Raw genomic sequence first — 13530 nt, 5'->3', positions numbered from 1 at the left:
TCTTAGACAGGAGAATCACTTGAACCCTGGAGGCGGGGGTTGCAGTGAGCCGAGATCACACCACTCCACTCCAGCCTGGGCGATAGAGCAAGACTCTGTCTCCAAAAAAATAAAAAAGAAAATCCATTTTTACTTGGAAGGGTTTTGAGCAGGTCTGCAGTTCTCTGCCAGGAATAGGGAACTTGGCAATTGGAATGACTAGAGGCTCTTGTTTGTTCAGGGGTTCATGTGGAGATGAGGGAGTCTCCCTGAGAATGGTAGAAGGGAATGGGGAGTAACTGAAAGAGAAGGGTTCCTGCTGGGGGAACTGGATGTGGTATTTGGGAAAAATGACCTAAAGCACATAATAATTCAATTCTGTGTACCCTACTGTCTTCTCTGCAGACACTGACCAAGCCATCATGGAGATGGCTGAGACAGAAAGTCCTCTGAACCCCAGCTGTAAGATAATGACAGGAGTTCCGGGAGTTCAACAAATACCTTGCATACAGGGAGTCTAAAGGAGCCCATGGAGCAGGTCTTGCAAAGGTGATTATCCTGAGATGCTTTAAATTAAACACAGTCATATGGGCTTTATATTCTTAGTTTTTATGATGTGGGACATTGTTTCCAAAGGAAGAAATTTACAAAACGTTTGTTCTTGTTAATCCATGTGGAACATTTGATTTCTTTAAATAATAATTATCTTATTTTCCTTTTAACTGTTATGTTTATACTAGGTTGTGTTTTAAGGCTTAAAAACAGTCAAAACCAACCAAGGGTGGCTCATAGAAACCAAGGAGATCCAGTTATGGGTTTCAGAGGTGTGAGAGTATTCATAGATTTTGTTAGTTTTTTTGTAGACAATTATTAACCTGAAGCTTAACCACAATTTCTCTCTCCCTTCCTTCTTCTTGCCTTCTATGTTTTTTCTTTTCTTTTTTTTATATAACAGTTACTGATATAATTTACCATCTAATACACACCATATACTGCATCCATTTAAAGTGTGCAATTCATTGGTTTTGAGTACATTCACAGAATTGTGCAACCATCACCTCAATTGAATTCCGTAACATTTTTGTCATCCCTCAAAGAAAGTCCTATGCATTAAGCAGTCATTCCACATTCCCTGCTCTCACCCCCAGCCAATAGGCAACCACAAACCGACTTATTCTCTCTCCACGCTTACCTATTCTCTTTTATTTCTGGTTGTTTACCAAATGTGGAGAGTGCCTGCTATGTGCCAGACACTGTGCCAGGTGCTAGGGGTAGGGATGTGGGGGAGCAGAACACGCACTTGCCCCCATGGAGCTTACATTCTAGTGGGAGCATCTTAGGATGTTGAGATAAGGACATTTAAGCACAGATTCCAAGGATAAAAAGAACCCAGCTTTTTCAAGATATGGGGACAGAAAGAATAGCAAGCCCAAAAATAAAATAAAATTAAATTAAATTAAAAAAAAAAAGAATAGCAAGCACAGAGACCTGGAGGCTGACCTGAGTTTTGTGGGTGGGAGGAATAGGAAAGTGGTCAGTGGGCTTTTCCAGCCATCATAAGACATTTGGGATTTTAAGTGTAGAGGGAAGCACTGACAGGCTTAAAGTGAAAGAGGAAGATGTGGTCACTGTTTGTTTCTTTCTTTTGCTATTTTAGTGACATTATTTTGAACAGATCACATTGGCTCCTAGGTGAAGAATGAATTTGGTGTTCTGGGGGGCAGAGCACAAGTAAAGCATCTTGTCTGGGATGGTTGTGTTTATCTAGTGAGGAGCTAATGGTGACCCAGACCAGTGAAGGTGGGTTAAGTTGTCTTCGGTCTGGATATGTTTGAAAATACTCATCTTTTTCTTATTCTTACAAGTGCCAGATAATATTCTTTAAAAAAATGATAGTGGCTTAAGCACTTTGGGTATGAGTGACATGGCCCGAGTCATAGGGGTGGTAAGGGAGGTGCTGAGGACTGCATTACACATTTGGGTGCATAGGTCCAAAGTAAGCCCTTTGAAAGAGAGATCCACTATATGATATAATTCATCATCCAACCTGAGATGGTTTGTGTGTCCCTTCTATAATGTAAATCTATTTTAATTAAAAAATTTCCCTTGGAAGAATATATTCTATTGCACTTATTTCAATTTATTATTGTTCTAAATGTTAAATTTGTAATCTGGGTTTCTGTAGACTTCTCAGTGTCACGGCATAAATCCCTGAGCCCTGCTGCTAGGCCAAACTACTGTGCTGCACTTGTGTAAAGGATTCTCCTTGAAATCCCCAGCTATGGAGGTCAGATAGCATGGACAACACAAGGTAGTTGAGGAGAGAACTTCCAGAACTATTGGGATTGGTGTTCAACTCCTCCTGCAAATGGACTGTTTCTGGTGTCTGTACCCTGAGGCCTGTCATTATGTTGTGTATTTTTTTTTTTTTTTAAGATGGAGTCTCGCTCTGTCTCCCAGACTGGAGTACAGAGGCTCGATCTCAGCCCACTGAAACCTCTGCCTCCCAGTTTCTTTTATTTTAAAAATATTTATTTATTTATTTATTTATTTATTTTGAGACAGAGTCTCACTCTGTCGCCAGGCACCAGGCTGGAGTGCAGTGGCACAATTTTGGCTTACTGCAACCTCCGCCTCCCGGGTTCAAGCAATTCTGCCTCAGCCTCCTGAGTAGCTGGGACGACAGGCACACGCCACCACGCCCAGCTGATTTTTGTATTTTTAGTAGAGACAGGGTTTCACCATGTTAGCCAGATGGTCTCCATCTCTTGAGCTCGTGATCTGCCTGCCTTGGCCTCCCAAAGTGCTGGGATTACAGGCTTTAGCCACCACGCCCTGCCTGCCTCCCAGTTTCAAGTGATTCTCCTGCCTCAGCCTCCAGAATAGCTGGGATTATAGGCGTGTGCCACCATGCCTGGCTAATTTTTATATTTTTAGTAGAGATGGAGTTTCACCATATTGGCCAGGCTGGTCTCAAGCTCCTGACCTCAAGTGATCTGTCCAACATGGCCTTCCAAAGTGCTGGGATTATAGGTGTGAGCCACTGTGCCCAGCCATGTATCTTGCTAAAATTCATGTCCTTAGTAGACAGTTTTTTATTTTTCATTTTTTTAAGAGATGGGGTCTGGCTATGTTGCCCAGGCTGGAGAACAGTGGCTATTCACCAGCACAGTCCCACTACTGATCAGCACGGGAGTTTTGACCTGCTTCATTTCCGACCTGGGCTGGTTCACCCCTCTTTAGGCAACCTGGTGGTCCCCCGCTCCCCGGAGATCGCCATATTGATGCCGAACTTAGTGCAGACACCTGATCAGCATAGTGCATTACAATCCAGAACTCCTGGACTCAAGCGATCCTGCAGCCTCAGCCTCCCAAGTAGCTGGGACTACAGGCATGTGCCACCGCGCCTGGATTGTTTTTCTGTTTTTTTGAGACAGGGTCTCACTTTGTTACCCAAGCTGGAGTGCAGTGGTGTGATATTGGCTCACTGCAGCCTTGACCTCCTAGGTTCAAGCGCTCCTTCTTCCTCAGTCCTGCAAGTAGCTGGGATTATAGGTGTGCACCACCATGCCGGGCTAATTTTGGTATTTTTTGTAGAGTCAAAGTTTCACCATGTTGCTCAGGCTGGTCTTGAACACCTGGACTCAACGATCTGCCTGCCTTTGGCCTCCCAAAGTGCTGGGATTACAGGCATGGGCTCCTGGCTCTATCCTAGAAACGTTTTAAAATTTGGGAATATTAAGTTGGGTGAAAATTAAGGAGGGGTAGGTGAGAGAGAGAGGAAACAAGATAAAGAGAAAATAAAGGGAAACTAAAGCTCTTTAATGACTTTCTTTAACTTCTTTATTAGGTTAGCTCATTAAAAAAAAAATCTCATTTGGGCCAGGTGCGGTGCTCACACCTATAATCCCCGCAGTTTGGGAGGCAGAGGTGGGCAGATCACTTGAGGTCAGGAGTTAGAAACCAGCCTAGCCAGTATGGTAAAACCCTCTCTCTACCAAAAATACAATTTTTAGCCAGGCGTGGTGGCGGGCACCTGTAAGTCCCATCTACTCGGGAGGCTGAGCCAGGAGAATTCCTTAAACCAGGAGGAGGAGGGCAGAGGTGGGGGATGACCATCTCTTCTCTGGGCTCTGAATGCAGCTTTGTCCTGGTCTCTCCCACTTCTGTTTCTTGAAAACATGTACTATGTTCCGCTGAGATTAGTAGAGTGTCCTGTGGTAGGGTGGCACGTTCAGTAACTTTAGAAGAGGAAACAGCAGCTACTGTCAAAAGGGAGCTGCGTGCACACAGAGCATACCTGCGCCCTGTCTGCATTATGTAACAGAATAAAGTTAATAAGACCTATGATTACAAAACACACCTGAGTCCAGACCACGCCTCATTTTTAAAATTGAGACTCATTGACAAAGTTAGAAATATTCATTTACTTACTCCTTTAATAATTTCCTATTACTCATCATTAGGAATACAACAAACTGTTGCAAATCATTTTTGCCATCTTTGATGTCAAGTCACATAAGCTCAATTTTACCCACTTTCCCTCTTGTTCTGGAAGTTGCAATAGTAGCAGATGTATAAAACTGTACCAAATCAAATCATATTGTAAAAATCAAGACTGCATTAATGAAGCTGGTTTGCTTTGGGGGCTAGTCCTGGGGAACCGAGCCACCCATGATGTTCTTTGTTAATGCACTATTTTTTTTTTTGGCAGGGTCTTGCCCTGTTACTCAGGCTGGAGTGGTATGATCATGACTTACTTTCAGGTTCAAGCAGTCCTCCCACCTCAACCTCCCAAGAAGGTGGGACTACCCATGCCTGGCTAATTTTTTTATTTTTTGTAGAGATGGGATCTGCTGTGTTACCCAGACTGGTCTTGAACTCCTGAGCTCAAATGATCCTCCCACCTTGGCCTCCCAAAGTGCTGGGATTACAAGCATGAGCCACTGTGCCTGGCCTGTTAATCCACTATTGACAACATTTAATGAATTGGTCTTAATTTATGATTTGAAGAAATTGGTCCAGTAGTTCCAATAGTAGTGACTTTAGCCTCAGATGACAGCCTGTCTTGGGTTTTTTTTTTTGGTTTTTTTTTTTTCTTTTTTTGAGGGAGAGTTTCTTTCTGTCACCAGGCACCAGGGTCTCGGCTCACTGCAACCTCCGCCTCCTGGGTTCAAGCAATTCTCCTGCCTCAGCCTCCCAGGTAGCTGGGATTGGTTTTTCTTTTCTCCATTTCTTAGATTCATGCTTTAGATTTAACATTTACTTTTAGAGTAGAAGGCTGGACACTGTGACTGTCTATAAAGCTGATACTCCAAGCTGGGAAAGTGGCAGTCTCTTCCAATGTAAAACTTGTACTGTTTTTGTGGAAGAAGATTATGATGAACCTTTTTTATATATGAAGTGGGTGAAATTTGTCCCCAACAGAAATCTGAACGTAGGTTGTTGTGGACCATAGGTTATACACTCAACGAGTTTCATAAACAGCTTATTATCTTTGTCCACAAGGTAAAGAAAGATTGTAAGAAGCACCACTGTCCTCCTCCTCCTTCTTCACTAGGTAGATGGTAGAAATAGCAATTTATTTCAAAGTAAGGAGTGCAAATGCAGATTTTAGAAAAAAAAATTCCCACAGAGAAAATAGGGGCCAGGCTGGTTTGCGGGATGGTTATAAAAAAATGTATGCTCTGTTTTGATATAATCAGGAAGGCAAACTTTAGGAGGAATGGCTTTCCCTCATTTAGACGAACTTTAGGAGGAATGGCTTTCCCTCATTTAGATTCACTAAACGTAAAGATTTAACTTTGGAATCTTTTAAATACCTCAGTATGTTGTGTTTTCCTAATCAAGAAAATCTGATGTTTTAGGATTTCAAGTTATAGTTCAAAAATAAGATTTTTGTGATATAACTGAACTTTTGAAAAAATATTCCATTCGAACTCTTTAATTGAAATTAAATGAACTCGTACACAGAAAACACAAGGTAATATTTGGAGTTTTTTAAGTTTATTGTATGCCTTGCTTCTCTGTCTTTAGAAAATTGTGACAAAATTTTTTGTAAGTAACTTCCTTGTTTTTTTTTTTTTAAAGATAGAAAAACACATTTAATTCTAGACATAATATTAATTTCATTGTGGATACCTTTATTGCTAATGAAGAGCCTGAATAAATCTATGTCCTATTTTTTTTTTATTCTGGCTTATTTCTTTATTTTTTAAAACTTTTTCTTGTCTTATTTTATTTTCCCTTATTTTTCTCTTCCAACTTAGATATTCTGGCTTATTTCTGATGAAAAAAGTTTTTATGACATCCTCAAATACAGTGCCCCTCCCCTTTCAATATGTCATCAAGAAAATGTAGTTTGGGAGGCCACCCACCTCGGCCTCCCAAAGTGCTAGGATTACAGGTGTGAGCCACCGCGCCCAGCGATTTTCCATATTCTTTTCAAATATTGAGTGTGGCTGGGCATGGTGGCGCACACCTGTAATTCCAGCATGTTGGGAGGCCAAGGAGGGAGGATTGCTTGAGCCCATGAGTTCGAGACCAGCCCTGGCAACAGAGCAAGACCACATCTTTACAAAATATAATAAAAAAGGACTAAGCACAATGACTCATGTCTGTAATTCCAGCACTTTGGAAGGCCAAGGTAGGTGGATCACTTGAGGCCAGTGGGTCCTTTGGTGTTTGCCTTGTAATAATTCACAAAGCTGTGTGCTTGTGATTACGCATTTTTTACGTGTGCTATATTTTTCAATAAAACCTTAAAAAGATTGTTTTAAAAAAACTAAAACAACTTCTAAAGGTGGTAAAGTGGACAGGCGCAGTGGCTCACACCTGTAATTCACTTTGGGAGGCCAGGACAGGGGGATCAGTTGAGCTCAGGAGTTTGAGATCAATCTGAGCAACATGGCGAAACCCTGTCTCTACCAAAAATAAAAGAAAAAACAAAAAGAAAACTAGCCACAACTCATGAATTACTTCATGACTTTGTACATTCTAATTTTATTTTATTTATTTATTTATTTTGAGATGGAGTCTTGCTCTGTTGCCAGGCTGGAGTGCAATGGCGTGACCTCCGCTAACTGGAACCTCTGCCTCCCAGGTTCAAGTGATTCTCCTGCCTCAGCCTCCCAAGGAGCTGGGACTACAGGTGCATGCCACCATGCCTGGTTAATTTTTTGTATTTTTAGTAGAGATTGGGCCTCACAGTGTTATCGAGGATGGTCTCAATCTCCTGATCTCATGATCCACCCACCTCGGCCTCCCAAAGTGTTGAAATTACAGGCATGAGCCACTGTGCCTGGCCTATTTTATTTATTAATTTTTGAGATGGAATCTAACTCTGTCACCCAGGCTGGAGTGCGGTGGCATGATCTTAGCTCACTGCAGCCTTTACCTCCTGGGTTCAAAGCAATTCTCCTGCCTGAGCCTCCTGAGTACCTGGGATTATAGGCGCCAGCCACCACACCCGGCTAATTTTAATATTTTTAGTAGAGATGGGGTTTCACCATACTGGCCAGGTGGTCGAGAACTCCTGCCTCAAGTGATTCACCCATCTCGACCTCTCAAAATGCTGAGATTATAGGTGTGAGCCACCATGCTGGCCAGTACCTTCTAATTTTAAATCCTATCAATATGTGTTTTGAGTCTTAATGTTTCTAGATCTTTTCTTTCTTAGTAATTAAGTGCTTAAATACTACAGGTTAACAGTGGTGTGCTGAGACACCTTATACTGGCATTTGAGAGTTAATAGTGCACATCTCGGCTGGGTGCAGTGGCTCACGTCTGTAATCGCAGCACTATGGGAGGCTGAGGTGGGCGGATCACTTGAGGTTAGGAGTTTGAGACCAGCCTGGACAGCATGGTGAAACTACATCTCTACTAAAAATACAAAAAAATTAGCTGGGCGTGATGGTGCATGCCTGTGTCCCAGCTACCTTGGAGGCTGAGGCAGGAGAACGGCTTTAACTTGGGAGGCGGAGGTTGCAGTGAGCCGAGATCGTGCCACTGCACTCCAGCCTGGGCAACAGAGCAAGACTCCATCTCACAAAAAGAAAAAAAAAATGGACGTCTCTTTCCAGCTCCATATATAGTGACGTCACATTGGTAGGTTCAGATTGGCCGTGGTGGGAGTAGTTATACCATGGAAATTGGCAAAAGCTACAAATCATGGTTTCCTCCACCTTTCTGCAAAGCTGGTTATTAAACATCTACTAGCATACTACTGTTCTATTGCCATACTGTGTGAGAAGTCTATAAAGAATATAATGTCGACTATATATTTACTTATTTTTCTCATAATATAAAAGCACATAGTTACATACTTAGATCCTGTTCAATAAAGGTGAACTTTGGGGAAGAAATTATTTATGTAAACATAATTTCATCTATTGAGAGGCAGGTTAACATAATGGCTTAGTGTGAATTCAAACTGTTAGAATTTCAGCTCAGGTAGTCTTCAGTCATTTTAACTTCAGGTCATTTTACTTCTGTGTGTCTTTCAATTTTATCTTTAAAATCAAGATGTTAATAGTACCTACTCAAAATGAGTTAATATAAGTACAGTGTTTGGGATAGTGAGTACTTAATACATTTTGGTGTTGAATAATGTCATATTCCTCTTTTGCAAATAACCATTTTTTTTTACACATTTGTCATAGACTGAGAAATTCTTCAGTTGTATTTTATCAGAATACTTAAAAGCTAAATTACTTGGAATATTTTCAAGATGATACTCTATTTCATTATTTTATTTTTAGGTGGTTCCTCCTAAGGAGTGGAAGCCAAGTGCTATGATGACATTGATGATTTGCTCATTCCAGCACCAATTCAGCAGATGGTCACAGGGCAGTCAGGACTGTTCACTCAGTACAACATCCAGAAAAAAGCGATGACTGTGAAGGAGTTCAGGCAAATGGCCGACAGTGGCAAGTGAGTAGAATCAGTTTGCTATTTCTGTTTCCTTCAAATATTTATGTAAATACGTTAAGAAACGAAGTAGACAGAGCTGTTTATAATGAAAAGCAGGAGTCTCCCATGCAGGATCTTTCAACCTTCATTTAACCATTTCTGTTTTCCGTTCTTTAGGTGGTTGCCTGAACATTTAGCTTAGTGTTAAAGAAATTGAGACAAGAGAATCACTTGAACCCAGAGGCAGAGGTTGCAGTGAGCCAGTGAGCCAAGATCACATCACTGCACTCCAGCCTGGGCAATAGAGCGAAACACCGTCTCAAAAAAAAAAAAAATTTTGGCTGGGTGTAGTGGCTCACACCTGTAATCCAAGCACTTTGGAGGCCAAAGCGGACAGATCAACTGAGGTCAGGAGTTAAGACCAGCCTGACCAACATGGTGAAACCCCATCTTTTAAAAAAAAAAAAAAAAAAGTTAAAAATTAAAAAAGAAAGAAATTGTTATTCATTTTATTATCTCATTTATAGTGGCTATAAATGGAACTTACCTTATAGTTGCCATGAGTTTTTGATTCTACACGATTCATATTTGTTGGGTAATTTTTTTGGTGCGTGTTTGGCAACATTTAATCCTTAAATGATTTTAGAAGATCAGTACTTTTAAAAGAAAACCCTGAATGACTTGAAAGGCCACCATTGCATTAGTTATTTATTTCTGTGTAACAAATTATCCCAAATCTTAGCTGCTTAAACCAACCCATAACTTCTGAAGGTCAGGAATCTGAGAGTGGCTTAGCTAGGTGGTTCTGCCTCAGAGTCTTGTGAGGTTGCCATTAGGTTGTTGGCTGGGCTACATACAGTCATCTGAGCATTTAACTGTGGCTAGAAGATTCTCTTATAAGAGTGCTCCCCTTACATGGCTTTTGATGAGGTCCTCCGTTCCTTGTCATATGGACGCTCCTCATGTCATGGCAGCTGGCTTCTCCCAGAGCAAGTGATCTGAGAGAGATAGCAAGAAGGAAACCACGTCTTTTTCATGACCTGTTTCAGAAGTGACACACTGTCACACCTGCTGTGTTCTGTTTGTTACAAGCCGGTTGTTAAGTGTAGCCTACAGTCAAGGGGAGGAGAATCAAGCCCTACTTCTTGAAGGGACGAGTGTCAATGAATTTGTAGGTATATTTAAATGTTGTCACAATTATTATTATTAAAGTTCTTTTAAAAAATTCTGATATGATAATTAAGGCCCCAGATCAAAACATAAATCTGACAAAAACAAAATAAAACAAAACCTGAGACCAACCAAAAAAACATAGTTTCCAGATTCCCTGGATGGGTGTGAATGAGATTAAGATTTTGGATGAATTTAGATATCTTTCTTTAAAAAAATTATATTTCATATAGTAAGCACATGATACTACTTGAGGACTTCTGTGTGTTACATTCCTTCTATGGAACATTCTGGCTATTCCAAAGAAATTGAAAATTTTATGTTTAATATAATTTGAACCCTTTCTTTTGAATTTTTTTGGTGGGCATTAATAGAGTCTTACTCTTTCAGATCTTGTTAATGGAGAAATGAAACTTTCTTTTTCTTTTTTTTTTGAGATGGTGTCTCACTCAGTTGCTCAGGCTGGAGTACAGTGGTAAGATCCTGGCTCACCGCAACCTCTGCCTCCTGACTTTAAGTGATTCTCCTGCCTCAGCCTCCCGACTAGCTGGGACTACAGGGGCATGCCACAACACCCAGATAATTTTTTGTATTTTTAGTAGAGACAGGGTTTTACCATGTTGGCCAGAGTGGTCTTTTGACCTTGTGATCTGCCTGCCTCGGCCTCTCAGAGTGCTGGGATTACAGGTGTCAGCCATTGCACCTGGCCAAGTTGTTCGGTATTTTGAATATAGTTACATTATTTGGTCTTCTTGTTACACCAATAACTAGTTTGGGGTCCCTGGTATAGTGAGTATAGATGTTGGTTGTTCTATAATTAGTCAATCTAAAATATCCAGTATACTTTATAGGGATTCTACTAGTGCTAAATACCTTTTTAACTTCATTATTTTCTCCTTTGCTTCTTTCTTTGCTTGTTTTTCCTGAAGAAACATTAGTATTCCTTTTTTGTGGTAAGATTATTGTTCAAATTCCTAATAATACAGAGAAGTAAGTGCTTTTCTGTAATTTCTATGTGAGAGATAACCATTAATATTAACAATTTGTTGTGCATTTCTTTCTGTTGACTTAATATACAATAATTTTTTTTTCTTTTTTTTTTTAATTTAATGAGAATATAGTATACCCACTGTTCTGCAACCTGCTTTATTCACTGTGGATAGAATTTGATGTCAGTATTTTAAAAGATCTATCTTGTTTTATATTCTGTATCTTTTTTTTTTTTTAAGCTAATCACTAGTTGATAGATATTGACTAGTGTTTTCAATTAATGGTACAGCAAATATCTTGAGTCGACTGTCACTGTACACATACCTGTGTTGTTAGGGTAAATTTCTACAGTTAGATTTTGGGTCAAATATATCGATTTTTAAAAGCTTTTTACACATGTTGAAAAATTATATGCTGGAATGGTTGTACCAGCATATATTCCCACTAAGTTGTCTAAGAGGTGTCATTATTTTCTTGCCATTAATATATTCAGCCTTTGCCAATCTTATAGCTGCAGAATGTCTTATTTTAACTTTCCTTTCTTGGATTTTTAGCAAGATTATTGTTTGTCATTGTTTCTCTAGGTGTTATGTCATTTTTATATAAACATGTAAAATTTCTTAGCATAGTGTAGTTGATTAAAGATTTAAAAAATACTTCGAAAGCTAAAATAATGACTTTTGAACTACTTTTCTGCTTCTATTGTTCATGTTTTCATGAAAGTATTCTTTTTTTGAGATGGAGTTTCACTCTTGTTACCCAGGCCGGAGTGCAATGGCGCAATCTCGGCTCACCGCAACCTCTGCCTCCTGGGTTCAAGCAATTCTCCTGCCTCAGCCTCTCAAGTAGCTGGGACTACAGGCTGCACCACCATGCCCAGCTAATGTTTTGTATTTTTAATAGAGACGGGGTTTCACCATGTTGACCAGGATGGTCTCGATCTCTTGACCTTGTGATCCACCAGCCTCGGCCTCCCAAAGTGCTGGGATTATAGGCGTGAGCCACCGCGCCCGGCCCATGAAAGTATTTTCCTTTTCTTTTTCTTTTTCTTTTTTTTTTTTTTTTTTGAAACAGTCTTGTTCTGTCACCAGCCTGGAGTGCAGTGGTGCAATCTATCTGGACTCACTGCAACCTCTTCCTCTTGGGTTCAAGTGATTCCCATGCCTCAGCCTCCTGTGTAGCTGGGGTTATAAGCATGCGCCACCATGCCCAGCTAATTTTTTTTTTTATGGTATTTTTAGTAGAGATGGGGTTTCACCATGTTGGCCAGGATGGTCTCAATCTCCTGACCTCATGATCCACCCTCCTCGCCTTCCCAAAGTGCTAGGATTATAGGCATGAGCCACCAAGCCTGGCCTTTATGGAAGTATTTTTCTAATAAAATATAAAGTGATACTGAGTTATTTAGCAATCTTAAGAATATTCAGATAGCTATGTAAATCCATATGTTTACTTGTTAAATTTGACAACATGCAATATTTTCATTTTAGTAGGATTTTAAGTTTAAGAAAGAAAATTGTAGATCAATTTTGTGGGAAAAACCCTAAAACCGGCTTACCGGTTTGTACTTTTATTTATTTACCTTTTACAGATACTACACTCCAAGATACTTGGATTACAAAGATTTGGAACACAAGTACTGGAAGAACTTAACTTTCGTGGCCCCCATCTATGGTGCAGATATTAACGGGAGCATATATGATGAGGTACATTCATATTTACAATGAGTTTTGTAAATGATCACTGAATATGACAATTTTGTTACCATTTAAGCAGGTTCGAAGTGGTCCTTTGTTGTGCTTTTAGGTGATCCTTAACTTTTCAAAGCATGACAGAAAATACTCATCAGTAGGATTTCTGCTGCTGGTATTTTTCAAACTGAAGCTAGGTCACTTTACAAATACCTGAAATTGTTCAGATGTAACATGTTATGTGGCTATCTGGCCGATATTTTCACTACATTACTTTTTAAAGCAAAAATACATTATAAAAATATTTGGAAAACAGGAAACATGATCCACCATACTGACACCTTAAAGCAGAAGCAGTATTTTAGATATATTTTTCCAGTATTTTGCCTCAATCATTAAAAAAAAAATTACTTGAACAGGCTTATATTATCCTTTATTATCCATAAATTTTAATAATTTTCTTTTTTTAAAAAAAGTACATGTTGCTGGGCATGGTGGCACATGCCTGTAGTCCCAGCTTCTTGGGAGGCTCAGGTGGGAGGACCGCTTGAACCCAGGAGTTCTGAGCTGTAGTGTGCTATGCCCGCACCAAGTTTGGCATCAATATGGTGACCTCCCGGGAGCGCGGGACCACCAGGTTGCCTAAGGAGGTGCAAACCACCCAGGTTGGAAATGGAGCAGGTCAAAACTCCTGTGCTGATCAGTAGTGGGATCACGCCTGTGAGTAGCCACTGTACTTCAGTCTGGGCAACATAGTGAGACTCTGTCTCTTAAAAAAAAAAAAAAAAAA

At 40.1% G+C, this 13530-nt stretch overlaps 1 pseudogene; it reads left to right on the top strand.

The window, feature by feature from the left end:
- The first annotated feature begins 401 nt into the window (after positions 1 to 401).
- Positions 402 to 12829, top strand: LOC116546082 (annotated as a pseudogene).
- The last annotated feature ends 701 nt before the right edge of the window (positions 12830 to 13530 follow it).

This window comes from Sapajus apella, unplaced genomic scaffold (assembly GCF_009761245.1).
Source record: "Sapajus apella isolate SASKATOON/1434 unplaced genomic scaffold, GSC_monkey_1.0 scaffold571, whole genome shotgun sequence".
NCBI classification, from domain to species: Eukaryota; Metazoa; Chordata; class Mammalia; order Primates; family Cebidae; genus Sapajus; species Sapajus apella.
Note: the sequence above shows the minus strand (reverse complement) of the source record. Positions and strands in the feature narration are given on the sequence as shown.